At 45.8% G+C, this 14,940-nt stretch overlaps 1 protein-coding gene across 6 annotated transcripts in view; it reads right to left on the bottom strand.

Annotated features, from left to right (window-relative positions):
• The window catches only part of DCAF4 (DDB1 and CUL4 associated factor 4), a 291,122-nt gene extending 276,591 nt beyond the window's left edge, over positions 1-14,531 (bottom strand). For 2 of the 6 annotated variants that reach the window (XM_085627273.1, XM_085627272.1), the window contains exon 1: positions 14,378-14,518. The gene's annotated coding sequence lies outside the window, so the exon portion shown is untranslated. Of the gene's footprint in view, positions 1-14,377 lie in introns of all 6 variants that reach the window. The other 4 variants (XM_085627274.1, XM_085627275.1, XM_085627277.1 and 1 more) reach the window with 4 other exon arrangements.
• Between the last annotated feature and the right edge of the window lie 409 nt (positions 14,532-14,940).

Raw genomic sequence — 14,940 nt, forward strand, 5'->3', positions numbered from 1 at the left:
TCTATGCTTCCTTCAGTTGGTGCAGAATGCCCGTATGAGTCTAAATCTTTCAAGTCATCAATCCACATCCTCTCAAGTTCTATCCACTGGCAAAATATCCCTATTCAAATCTCTTTGTCTGGTCTTCAAAGCACTTTCTAATTCCAGTCCATTCCATAGCCAAGGGCACATAATCTGTGTTAACATCCAAGGCGTTCTCTACAATCTGCAAATCTTAATTTGGTATTCATTCCACGTATCACTTCAGCCATACTGGAAGGCTATTCTTCTTCTACTTAGCAGCCAAACATTGGCACTCTCCCCATCTAAAACCTAGGACTGCACACTATAAAACCTTATTCAGAAAATTTTAAAACCAGGTTATTCCAACAGTATGACTTGCACAGTCAGCTAAACCCTTCCTTCTGTTGCGAATTCTTAGCACCTGGAAGCCAATTTAATTTAATCCCATAGATATCTTCAAAGCGGGTCTGAGTAGGGAAGGTGTCCAGAGTATTCATTATAAGTGATTGGTAAAAAGACAAAATCTTGTGGGAAAGGGATGTCATAACTAAAGATATGGAAAAACTGATGTTTGTGCATATCAAACTGAGCTTGAATCTCTGAAAATGGGCATAAGGTGTGACAGGACATAACATCACCAAATGTGGATATCCGGTTTAGGGGTGTGCAAAATGTGCGGAATTTGCTTTCATGGAATGTTGGTAACATTTTGAGTAATAAAAAATCCATAATTTAGTGCTAAAATAAAGAAATCCATAATGTAGTGCTATATTTTAGTTTGAATTGTTTTGCGCTAGAAAATAGTGCAAAAACACAAAAGCACCAGGAACAACAGCTACTCTACTCACATTACTGTTCCGGTGCATTTGGGGTAAAGTGTTTACCACAAATGGTGTGTTGACAGTAATGGCCCATAAATACAGAAAAGTGGTGCAATGTCATAATTCCAGCAATTTAGTATCACAAGCATAATGCTAAATTCCCCAAATTATTTAAATTATACATACACAATTAAAATTTTGCTCAGGCCTAATCTCGATGTTGTCTCACCCTGGAGGTCTCCATAGATCACATACCTAGACCAGCATAGTAGCTTTCCATAATGAGGCCTCCCTCTTATGCCTGCCCCGTCCGCAACCTACCGCATGTAAGGCTTCCCGCCATAGTCTTAGTAGAGTAACTGGGATGGACGGGTGTGGAAGTGTGAAATGTATAGGGTGCAGATCGATTTGTGTAGCCACTCACTCACAGCTATCAGTGTTAGGTGCAATAGGCTGATAGGTCTGCCATGCCCACACGGACACTGAATGAGGATGTGACGCATTTTACCATTGCAGTTGTTGGGGAGCCCCTGTTCCAAAGGAAGCTCTGAATGAGGGAGCGGGGGTGAGCAAGAAAAACACAAAGGACTTTGTATGGGTAGTTTTGAGGCATATGTAAGAGTCTGAGAGAAGTGACCACCTTAAGTACAAGGGAAGAGAAGACACAACTAGAGATTGTTCCAGTCTGTCCAGCTGAGGAGCCATGTCATATTGTGTTGCCATGCATCATCAGTCTCCACTGTCATATAAACCCCTAACTATGTGAAGTCTTCTGTGACGGGTCTAAGATCTGAGGCCGACTCAAGAGCAGATTGTTCCACCCCTATCAGGTAAACCACTGATTAGGACTGATTGATCTGTAGGCTAGAGAACTCGCCAATGATGTCTATGATGTTCAGCACCTGTGGACCGGACTCTTGTGCTTACTGGAGATTTATGAATACGTCATCTGCATATTAAGATTTCTCTATTGCCAGCCCCCAGGGACTGTCCAAAGCTTAGCAGTAGGGTATCCAGGGGCAGATGGAAAGAAAAAATAGGCATGGGGATGTGGGCAGCGCGGTCTAATGCCCCATTCTATATTAAAGTTATTCAAAAGTATGCCATCATTCCGGACTCTGGCCATCAACAGGGTGTAGAGAAGGTGAGTGTTCTGTAAGAATCTGTTGCCAAAATTAATAACTACCAGGATTGCAAACACGTAATCTCATCTAACTTCAATCAAATTATTTAGCAAAAGATGGGTCAGTGGTCCGCCCAGCGGGGTCTGGCAGGTTGAGGTTGTTGTGAGGGCATAGACTATTGTCCCTGAGAGCTACACAACACATTAAGTGGTTCTGGTCAGGTTGGACCAGAAAGCCAATGACCATTATCAGCCGGTTAGCCCGCACTTTCACAAGTAATTTGGTTTTAGAATTAACAAGGGTAACTGGCCACCATCAAACACACAGCTCCAGTGGTCTGTGGGTTTGAGAATCCCCATAATTTACGCTGTCCTTGAATCCAGAAGCATTTAATCTGTGGTGAAACAAACTTGAGCATGGCCTTGAGGTGGGGCAACATCTTTTGAGCCGTATGCTTGGAAAAACGCAACATGAAAGCCATTCACCCTAAGAGTTTTCCCGCTTTGAAGCTGACCCAGGGCTGGCAATAACTCATCAACAGCTATCTCACCCTCTAGGGAGTCTCTGTCTGGATGCAAGAGGTCACCCATGTGGAGACCTCTTACGAAGCCAGCTATGTCATCCGAATTAGGGGTTTAGTGTCATTGTATTATGAATTATAGTAGCAGGCAAAGGCTATAGCTAAGGCATACCCATCTCGCCCCGCACCTTCCTTGTTGTCCAACACACAGCTGATAAACCTGCTGAGCTCACCTCGCCTGCACAGCCTGCCCTTGTTTCCCCATTGATATATTCTGCTAGGTCACCTTGGCCTCTACCAGAAGAGTCTACTTAAGCACTGTTTTGTTATGCTCAATCTTTCTTAGGTCTCCTGGCTCTGGGTAGGCAAGGAAAGATGATTACAACTCCAGGAGGAGTGTTTAAAGTTGAGATATTTCCTTCTGTTGCCGTATATTATCTCATGAACCTTCCTCTAATGAAGGACTTTAATGCCTTCCAAATCACTAGAGGTGATACCACCGAGCCGTGGATCAGGGTGACTTACAGCTCGGCCTCACACTCAACACAGGCCCTATAATTTGCATTGCGATCAGCCTCTAGCTACGTCATTCCACTCCCCAATAAGCTTTAGTGCAAGAGTGATCTGAGAGGCTTTGGGCAAGTAGAAGTATCCACCTGGCCAGATGGAGATTAGTGCCTGGCCTTGGGAAGTAGTTGATCCTAGAAAATCTATGTGTACCAAAGCAGTAAAAGTATACTGAATAGCGAGGAAATGGCGCGAGACGTCTCTAAGGCCCATAGAGACATTGAAGTTAGTTAGGCAGGTGACTGCATGCTGGACAAGAAGCTCTGTGCCACTTCTGTCCTCACACAATTTCAATACCCCATTAAGGTCTCCACCTAGCACCAGCTCCTTGAGGGAGAGGGGACAGGAGAGAGCCAAACTGTTCCAAGAAAGCAACATTTAACAAATCCAGTGTGTATTTGTTCATCAGTGATAGGGCTCTCCCATTTAATTTCCCTGTGCAATGTACTGCTCAATAAAGTCCCTCCACGTGTGTAACTTCTGGAATGGCAGACAGCCTTTACCTTTACCACTATCCTTCAGGCCCCTTGTAAAACCTGCATGTATGGTATTGTGCCAGAAAATTATATTTCATCCCTTACAATGGTGTCTCTTGTAAAAAGAAAACGTGAACATCAAATCTTTAGGCTGCATGTAGATTTGTCCCTTCAACACCCTTTATTTAATTAACTATGCCATGGACGTTCCAGGTGAGAATGCGGACTTGACGAGGTGTGGGGATGTCTGTATATTCGCCAATTCTTAGGCATGTTCAAAATAATATGTGGGACCATGCATGGGTTGTGTATGTCATCACTGCTAGTGAATTAAAGATGCCAAACCTGGCACATAACTGCATGCAACTGCCCCTCACCCACACTACACTTGGAGGCATGCGGCATCCGTCACCTTTAATACACATACACCAACCTGCAATCCAAACACAACAGTGCATCATCGTAACAGTGCCATTAACAAAAACCTCCAACTCAACCCTTTCATACAGAACAGAATGTGGATAGATGTGCGGGACCAAGATGGGAAGGATTAGTAATATTTTGAAAGAAGGAAGAGTTGGAATACGTAAAAAGCTCAAAAGGGGCATCTTGCAAAGTCATCCTGTGCCCTGGGCAACCCCCAACTTTTTGCTGACTGGTACTGGTGGTAACTGACTCTGACTGACCCTGGGCTCTGCCTAACCAGGCCCAGGGCCAGTGCTATGCTGAACACTTAGAATACAATGTAAACACCTACATACACTAGGGTACACTAAGGGTTGGGGTACCCCTGTGATTGGCATGACCTACCCCATAAGGCCCTAGTACATAATAGGGCAGGGGGATTGAAACTACCTATCAGCCCCTAGTATAAAATAGGGCATTGTAGTTTAGAGGCCAGCAGCCCTTTCTGTACTTGCATGTGTGCACTGCTGAAGCCTGAGGTCAGTTTTAAAGTGGCTCTGGGCTACAAGACTGCTTTTAAAAAGTAAATTGTGCCCAAACGTTTGTGTTTGGGGCACTTAAAAATGTTTAACCTACAATGTTTGGGAATATTAGGTACCCCCATGGTCTCCCATAGGTGTCACAGGGGTGGGAGGGGGGGGGGGGGGTCAGGTATCTATAAGGTGGACCCTTATAAAATTAGTGTTATATGCCCTGGGTAAAGTGAAATTGCACATTTCACTCCCCACATTGTGATAAAGTGCTGCCCAAAATCGACTTTGGTGGTAGGAGCACTGGGGAGGGAGGATCTGCAATATTTTTACATATTCAGAACCCCTAAAGTCTCCCCTAGGTGTTCCTGGGGTGGGGGTCCTGTAGATATATGTAGCGTACTTATAAAATATGTTTTTATAAGCCCTGGTGCTGGAAAAATGGCCAAGTCACTTTTCTCATTGTAAATCCCATGCCATCGGTTAACATTGGAAAAGGTTATTAGTTAATAACTGGAGAAAGAAAAGCCAAAAAACTAGGATTAAAGGACTCAGTAGAATGGTAAGAATAAATACAACAATATGGTATTGTTGAATTAATTGTAAAATGTACAGACAAGAAGTTATAAGACTTTTTTTGTCTGTAAACCACAATTCAACCACGTACTGCTCTGCCCTGATTTGTCAGAGATAAGTGGGTGAGTCTGGTTGCTTTGAAGAGGTGATAAATGACCCCTGGGGTTAGGACGCCTCTTGGGGAGGAGAGGTTGCTGGGCATAGGAATGTCAGAGCAGGGGAGGAGTCGTAACCATGGACTGCAAGAGAAGGGGAGGAACTCAGTGTCATTTACAACCCTACCCTGTTCACCTCCATCCAGATGCTAGGATTAGGGAAGTAATGAGCAGATGCAAGGGGGAGAGACTATGGAGATAAGCCATCCTAGGAGTGTGTTTAGCCAGCTCTTCTCTCCCTGCTGAAAATTCTAACATATTGAATTTTGGAAGAATAGTGGTTTCTGGGTTAGCATTTTGCCTCACTCTGCAGGACGTGGTCAGACCTTTGGGTGGAACCCTGCAGCTCATTGAACCGGAGTGCCCTCCTGCTTGACCCCAGAGAACACTGAATAAGTATCTGAGAGAGGCGGTGCCTCTCAGATCTGCTGCTTGAAGCTTAAGAGAATCAGAAGGGTCTGCACTGGTTTGATGAGCATTTTCCAAAGGCCTGCACTCTGAAGATTGCGCCTTTTTGCACCATTTGAAAGTACAGCCCTGTGGATCAAACCTGTGTCTAAAGGACTAAAGAGTGGACTTACTGCAAGCTACAGGTTAACAGAACTCACCTGGGCCATCACCACAAAGAATACCCAGGCTGGAGTACTACCAGTGGAGATGTAAGGGTGAATTGAAGTCAGGGACCCTCTCAGAGATTCCAGAACCGTGGATTGTGTGTTGGATACTTTGGGACCCACAAGAAGAACTTCAGGAAGGAGCTCTAACAGGACCCATCCTTCTGGAGGGGGCTGCACAAGACTGGTGAGAGATCCTCCAGAACAATTGCTAAAGGTGAATTTGTCCCTGTCAGAGGCAACAAAATGACCAAAAGGGGCACTGTTGGTTTCTAAGCAGTAGAAAGTGACTCATTTTTAAAAATTCATCTCTCTGGTTCCCTACAGTGGATGTTTTTTTTTTCTTTTCCGTTTTGGTGTCATTTAAAAGATACAAATATTTCCTATTTTTATAAATTGGGGTTGGATTTTAATTTTGTGTTGTGTCTTAATTATTTACTGAATTTGTGTTTTTAAATGCTTTACATACCTGTCTTTGTAGTTAAGCCTGCCTGCTCACAGCCACGTTACCAAGGGTTGAGCATAGGAAAAAAATTCTAAGACCTGTTCTGAGCCCTATACTGTGTTAGTGGCCTTATTGCCAGTGGCAGACCTACATTTGTGCCTACCAATAATCCACTTTCCAATATTTGGTGCTCAGCGGTGTGGATGAGGACTTGTGTTTAAAGAGTACACCTTTCAGTAAAGTGAATTATGATTTAAATAATCCTCTAAATTGACTTAGAACAAAACTTTTGAGTTTGATTTTTGGAATTTGGACTAAAACTGTTTTTAATCCATTGTTTTGATTTTTCCAAATTTTTCTAACATTTGCCCCTACCAATAATCCACTTTCCAACAGGGCAAGATCAGAAGTAAGGGGACAGAGGGAAGAGAAGACAAATCATTTGAACAGGGTCCATGAGCCAGCATGATATGGCAAGAGGTCCCACCGAGAGCACCACTGCAACCTTTATATATATAATGGAGTCTATTTCTCTTCTCACCCCTCCCCCAGAGGGCATAGATATGTTTATTACATGGTAAACAAAGAACTACAATTACAGACAGAAGAACTGTCCATGTTAGCAAGATCACTGCAAGCAGCCAGACGCAACCAAGTCTCCAGCCCCTTATCGGGGAGAGAACCTCACCACCTCTACTTTGGCTATGGCCGCACCAACCTGTAGTCTCTTTCCCGGCCTGGACTCCCTTGAGCCAGCATGGTCTTCCAGGCCATATCCAGGATGGTCAGCCCTTCCGCAGTGTTTCTTTTCTGCTAACCAATCAAAGGATGTCTCTGGCAAATCGAAGAAGAATGCCTTGAAGTCCAGGAGGAATTTGAGTTTCGCTGAATAAAGGAGCCTTTATTCAAAATGTAAAGCTCTCAGTTTTTGTTTACACTGCCCTTTTACAAGTCTGGTGTAAGACATGAAAATTTGTATTTTACCAGAGTCAATTTTGATGGCATTTTGCTTTGCAGCACAAAGGATAGAGTTGCACTCTCGGAATTTCAGTATTCTAGTGATGAGGGGTCAAAGTGAAGCCCTCAACACAAGGTGAATCAGGGGGAGAGGTGAGGTCCAGGGACCCAATAGCAAATCTGGCCCTTCAGGAAGGAATCCAGGTTGGTACCAGCCACACCCTCAAATAAGCAACCAGCTGGATGCCGTCACCGGTGGCTCTTCTCTTGGCATCCTCCACACAGTCTGAGAAGGCCCTAGATGATGCTAATCATTTCCTCACCGTTGCCATTAGACTCTGGAGGACATCTTCTATTTCAGAGATGTTCCCTTCTGCCTGCCCCTGTAACCCTGAACAAAGTATTTCTGAGATCCGTCTGAGCATGACCATGTCAGAGTCCTCTTCCCCGATTCTCATTTCTCAGACCCGACAGCGGCTGTGGATTGCCTAAAGGATCACGTTTGTGTCCCAAGCCTGTGGGGCCCTACCCCCAGCCGCTACAACAGGTGTCTCTCCCTCCCAGAGAGTATCATTTTGCACCAGTGGGTTTTAAAAATGTATCGATTTTGGGCTGGTGGGAACTGCTAGGCCTGTTTGCTTGTCTGTGTCCTTAGCCAGGGTCATGTATCTGGGCAACAAGTAGAAGGGCCGGAGATCGGCCTCCCTGGAAATCAGGGTTTCAAACCACTGCGCCCATCTGAATTGCAGGATAATAATGTGGCCTGGCAGGGAAAGCCCATACCAATATCACCAGGAAGAAGAGGGGAGCCCAGAGAGCAAGGCCAGGTCCGAGCGAGGAGTCAAGGAGCACACCTGGAGGCAGAGGGGATCCCAAACCTCTCAAAGTATTCTGCTAGCTTATTGTAATGAGTCATCCCTTCTACCACTGTCCAGCCCACGTAGCATGCAAGTACAAGGAGCCTGAATGCAGCCCAATGTCCACTGCAGGTCCTCAGCAGTCCGACTTCCAGATCAGAGGGAGTAAATGTCTTGTCACCAACATTCGGGCCACTGCACATAAGGAGCCATGCAGCCCCTTTCTTGAATCCTCTAGGAGCAGCCATTATCCAAAGCCACCACTCTGACAGGACTGTGGCGCTAGCTAGGCCCAAAATCCACCACAAGGCAGAGATCCCCGACTCCAAGAACTGCCTGCAGCCACCTCTCCCTATAGATTTCACATCTCTGGCCTAGCGCCCTGACACAGATCCTTTGTGTTTCTGTGGGGTTCTGCTTGATGCTGGCTGCCTAAATCATAGATTTGGGGTGTCATTTTGTTGCAGTGGTACAGGATGGCGTTAGGCCCAACAAAAGCCCCAGCTACTCATGACAATAGTGTGGGTACTGCAGATTAAGCCCCTCTAAAATCGAGTTCTTACTGAGCTACAGAAATCTGGCTTAACTCTGCGACTGCTTCGGACAGAGCGAGTGCCAAACACCCCATCATCAAACAAGACAGCCTTAACAAAAACAAACCCAGAGGTAGCATAGCCATCATCAATCTTGAGGGCATCAACTGAATCATCACCTCTGGCTGGAGCAGCTAATCTTCAACATCTATAGTACCTAGGCTCAACTATCAGAGGCACCCTACTATACTGCCCAACCTCTTAGACTACATAGGCAATCTGAGCCTCATCCAATGGGTTTGTGGCCCCACCCACCGGCAAGCCAACTCCTCAACCCCCTTTCCACAAATTTCGTCAACATAACTGTGGACAACCCCATCATGCTAGCATGGACGGACCACTCCCTCATCCACTCCTACATCCAGGTGCTCAATAAGGACAGGCCTGCCAAGCCCCACCAGCGATGGAACAGAATTCCGGAAAGCAAATGGGTATCCAAGCTCCTTGCAAAACACCCTCCTCACCCCGCTGACTCATCAGTCACGATAGCCAATTTAAACTCCTGGATAATATCTAGCGCGGAGTCCCTGGCTCCTATGAAAACCCCCTCCAAATCTTAGACTATGCCCCAGGCCAGCTGGTTCACTGAGGATTTCAGAATTATGAACTTCCACTGTAAACAACTGGAGCAGTGCTGGCGACACATCCATGACCACACATGCAGAGCAACCTACAAATCGTCACTTCCTATCTACCATCACTGCATCAAATGCACTGAAGGCTTGGCTCCATTCTACCATATACCCAACAGCTCTAACTCCTCTATGGAAACCTTTGCCACTGTCAAGGATTAATCATCACCTCTGAGGAACTATGAGCTAAGCTAGCCAGCCATTTTGTAGAGAAAATTAAATCCTTTTTCAACAACTTCTCTCCCTTAACCTCATCACGGAAACCAATACGTTCTCGGAAACAACCATGACCTGCTGGCCCACAATTACCACCATGGATGTCACCACCATCATGTGTACCATCAAGTCGGGAGCTCCCTCCAAGCCCTGCCCCTACTAGATCTACACTCACTGACTCAAACCAATCTGCACTGCTCTCATCCCCATTCTTAACCTGTCACTCTCCACTGCCACCTGCCCGGACTCATGGAAACACACTACTATCCCTTCTTATGAAACCATCAGCATACCCCTTGAGCATGTCTAACTACTTAATGTTTTAATGTCCAACTAAGTCTACTTTGTTGCATTTTCATGCTCTTTCACCCTTAGAATGCGCAGGAAAATATCCAGTTAACTGTTGCTTGATATTCACAGAACAGCGATACAAGCCCTCTTCACCAGTAGACTCAACTATGGCAACTCACTCTATGTGGATATGGTAGCTAAACTCACCAATGGATCCAGGTGATGCAAAACTCTGACACCAGACTCACACTCACCCTACGGCTCAGGGCACACATTAACAAGCATCTGAAAGACCTCCACCAGCTAATGATCCAGAAACATGCCCTCTTTAAACTGCTCACCCACATCTACAAGGTATGCACAAACTGGGCTCTGGGTACCTTAACAACCGAATCTGCTTTCACATCCCAACTAGACGGAAAACATCCTTTACCCCGCATGCACTACTCTGCAATTTTTACTCTACAAAATCTTTTACAACACACGGCTTTACACCGCAAACTATTACAACACATTCCCCAAAGTAACGCTGCATGGAGTTAGAATAGTAAATTGTGTTGTAATGGGTAATGTATTGCAATAGTTTGCGGTCTAAAGGCCTGTGTTGTAAAAGATTTTGAAGTGTAAAAACTATGGGGTAATGGCACTGCGGAGTAACGCATGCGGGGTAGTGTCCTATTCCAACTAGACACCTCTACTCGGCCAAACTACTACTTTGCCCGTGTCCCCCACACCCAGCGAGCCAAAGAGGGAGGCTGCACCTTCTTCCACCTCGTACCCAAAGCATGAAAAGTGCTCCTCCTCTCCATCAGACCGCTAACGCGGTCCTTGAAGCTCTTCAATAGGCCTCGGTTAGACTTTCCAGCCAACTCCTTCTACCAGGCGCCTGCATACCCTCCTGGATGATATGTGTGCCTTTCAAATACGAATAACATAACATCTCATGATGCACTTCCTTCATCCCAGTGCAACAATCGCTGAATTTTATCAATATTCTAGACAGTTTGTCAACTATGTTTGAAAACGTGAGATCTCTTGTTTTCATCCTCAACAACAAACTCAACCTTTACAACCATTTCAACACGGCGCCTAGAAAAGAAGCCATTAGCTTAGACTTATCAAAGGGGGTCCTTCAAGATCAAAATCTCAAGGAGTAATCCAATCACTGATTTTACCTAGATTAGAGAAATGCTGCCCTCTCTGGTATGCCTAAATTCATCTGATACCACTCAAAGCCTCCCTAAACACAGATGCGTGCTAAGATGATCTCAGCGCTTGGAAGCATCAAGCGAAGAAGAAATGCAAAACCTACACCCAGGAGTCAGAAAGCCTACTACACACCAGGCAAAATTGGAAAAGAAACTAGGGGGTGAGCGTAGCCCACTATGCATAGGGCCATGCCCCCATCCCAAAAGGAGGCATTACAATCTAATGGGGATATGCATCCCCCGAGGGTGTAAACTGCAACAACACCAAGGAGGTGGATGGAATGCTTGAATTAATCTCAGCCACTGGCAATCGCTCGGGCCACATTCCAGTCCATGGTTTTTCGCCTACCGTGCCACTCTAGACAGGCCCGCCTTATGCAAATCAATACCGACCCAGGGCCACATGGGAGCAGTCTATCCTGAACTGCCAGTCAAGGTCCTCTTCAGAAGAGACCAAAAGCAACTTCAGACCATTTTCGGCCTATTTTGGTGTCATCAGTAAGGTACAGCATGAGATCTATTGCACATAAAGCACAGCAACCACGTCTGTGCATTCCCATCATACATAGGGCGTAAACTGCAAAAATAAAAAGGTGAGGGATGGAATGCTTGAATTAATTACTGGAAATTGCTGTTCTTATAGTACCCCCCAACAAGAAAGGTCAGAAAGGGGACTAAATACCGGGCAAAGTCATAAAAAAAACAAAGGGCTAGGGGAGGCATCCCATGCATAGGGCCATGCCCTCACCACAAAAGGGGCATTACCGTCTTAGTGCTCTCCCTGTGAGACACATTAGTAGTATGCCCCCAATCTGCCACCCGGGCAGGAGGTGTAAGGCCCACTACATGCTGTTCTTATTAAAAAAATAAACAAAGGGGTGGAGGCAGCCCACCCTGTTAGAGGGTCACGCTTCCAACCCCCTAAAGTGGGCAATATAGTATTTCTGCCCCACGGGAAAAGCAGATCGGGGGTTTTCCACCCACTGGGGGGCGGTGGGAGTAGAAAGCCAACTAGACACTAGGGATTTTAAATTTGGGCAAAAGAAAGGTGCAGGTGTTCCACCCTGGCATTAACCCGGGGCCAACCAGTTTTCTGTCCACCCCCTTCCCAGTGCACAGAGAGGGGTTCTGCGCTCAATTTGCCCCTTGGGGCGAGGGGGGCATAAAACTTTCTAGGTAGCAGGTATTTCAAAATAGCACCTAAAGGATGAGGGTGGTCCACCCTGGCATTGGGCCATACCCCACATCCAAAGGGGCAACCGAGTCTTCCTGCCACCCTCCTCCTCCCCCCTCCACAGGAGCATAGAGGAGGTTTGCCCCAACTATGGTATAGAAAGCCCACTGGATGTCATGACATTTTTAAATAAATATTTGGGGTGGGGTCTGGCCAATCCTGACATCAGAACCCACTCTTACTCCTAAAGCCTCAACAGTCTTTTTGCTTCAATTATGGTAAGCGAAAGGAAACTAAGACTCTTTTGGATGTTGTTTGTACATATGGGCCAGCAGAGTGTGGCTATAGTCCAATATCGTCCCACTAAGCCACTCGAGAAAACCTACCAACCACAGACATTTCTAAACTTCTGGAATCTCTAGGGATCCACAAATACCTACAACCCAGCATTCCCCCACTTCTCCCAATAGAGAAGCTACCCTACTTGTGTGTATCAGCCTAACACCCACAACATGAAACACCCAAAAACGCAACGCTGAGACATCAGCAATGTGGCTAGCTGTGGATTTTGGGCATGGGAGTGGAAAAGATTTGCTGGTCCATGTTGCACTTTGGACCCTTTGCTATCTCAGGCGACAGAGAAATCCCCACAAGTGGGGTACCTTTTCTATCGGGAGATGTGTGGGAAAGCTGGGTGGCAGAAAATGTGTGCCACCCTAGCAGTCAAGTGGGTAATATCAAGTGACAATATTTCCTCTGATGTTATTAAACATAATATTTAGACCACCTCAAACTAATTCATTATTTTTATGCTTGGTTTGCCCGTGCAGCTGTTGTCAGACAATTATGTAATTATGTGAGAATAACCAGGAGAGGCTTTGGCTCCACCCACATGTTGGGAGGCAGGGGTGCATGTTTTGATTGGGCAGAAGTTGTGTACTTCCACAAAAACAGTGATTGACTGTCACACAGCTGTGATCATTGTGTTTATTTATCCAGCTGCCTGAGCTTGAACTTTCTGATCCGATTTCTTTTCTGAGTTTCCCTGGTGAACTTTTACTGCCACACATGGTACTATTATGCTATTAAAGTGTCCTAGATAACTGTAATTTTTATGAGGTTTTCTTTAGCAGCAACACAGATAAGAGGAGGGTAGTAACTAACCCACCTACGCGCCAGACCATCATTCAGGCATCTATAATGTCCAGATTGGATTATGCCTGCTCTCTTTATATAGGGGCAAATAAGGCCGAGATTGCGCGGCTCCAACGGGCCCAGAACGCAGCAGCCAAATATCTGATTGGCCTGTGGAAGTCCTGCCCAGTGTCTGCCACTATCCACCGGCTACACTGGTTACTGGTGGCTAGGAGAATTGAATTTAAGGCCCTTTGCATCATTTTTAAAGCCCTAAAACTCAACACCCCCAGTATCTTGACCAACTTAGTTACCCCCTACGTCCCCACTCGCCAGCTCCGCTCACTATGCCAGCACTGGGTGATGGTTCCTAGGTTTCGGAGAGTGCGGGCAGGAGGCTGCTCCTTCCGCAGCAGGGCAGCCCAGCTCACCTCTGGAATTCGCTGCCCATCCACATCCGGAGCCATACTAACTACTTGGCTTTCAAGAAAGCCATTAAAACGTACCTGTTCCCCACCATGTAGCCTGCCTCTACCTCTGTGTTAGCTGTTCTGCTGTCAGCGCCGGGACGCCCCTTTGCTGGGGCAGCTGTTGCGCTATATAAATTGCAGTAACATAACATAACATAACCTACATGGTTTTTAGGTCTGCCTTGACTGATACTTCACCATTGAACCTATACCAATTTTCCACAAAAATACATTTGTATCCCCATGCTATCTACTTGTAATGTTTCACATTACCATACAACAATCCTTCAAAGCAGGACCTGCTGGCATTGCTAGTGCTTGTTTTTAAGTTAACATTGGGTAAATAATGCAGAATGGGGTAGGCACAGACCTTACACCTCGGGTGAGATTTAACTTGAACTACCATCCCCTTAGATGCCTGATATAGAGGGTAGGCTGCTGCAAGACAAAATTTGTTAAAGTAAATACCTAACTATAAAACCTACAACTATAAACCTAGGACAGCAAAAACATTCTCTGAGCGAAACAGGACGATAACGTGTTATTTTTAAACTGAACATACACACCAACCCTCCGACCTTAAAAATGTATTAAAAACTGATCGCCTACCTGCTTTGCTTTCGACTCTAATTTGTGCACGAGCAGACCGGACTTAAGAAAAAGCCAAATGATAACTACTCATTCATGATTGAAAAGTTTACAGTAGACACTCCGAAGGGCCAGCTGGTACTGAACACGCATGGCTCCAGTGATTGGTTGAGACAAATGACCCGCCCCCCATACGACGCACTATCCGCCCATCTCTGGCTCAACGGAAGTGATTGCCCAGCCTCTCGTGGTCCGGGGTTCCGTAGCAAATGCTTCCTGTTACCTATGGTTTCGTTTTCGATTTGTTTTCTGTGCGTGGATGCAGTTAGCTGTTCTGGGGTCGAGCTAGCTCGTCGTCTAGCGTGGGTTTAATAGCCAAAGCAACGGCTGAGTATGGCATGTTGTGGACTTCAATCTCATTTTCAGCAGCTGCTTTAGTGATTGTCTTTACTGTCGACTCTTTCAACATAGCTGCCAAGGTTTCAGATTGCTATGTGTGACATTTTCATAATTTCAGTGTAATTATGAGTGACATTTCACCGACTATGAGTGACACTTCCTCGCGCGCAAAATCAAGTGATGAG

This window comes from Triturus cristatus, chromosome 9, assembly GCF_964204655.1.
Source record: "Triturus cristatus chromosome 9, aTriCri1.1, whole genome shotgun sequence".
Taxonomy (NCBI): domain Eukaryota; kingdom Metazoa; phylum Chordata; class Amphibia; order Caudata; family Salamandridae; genus Triturus; species Triturus cristatus.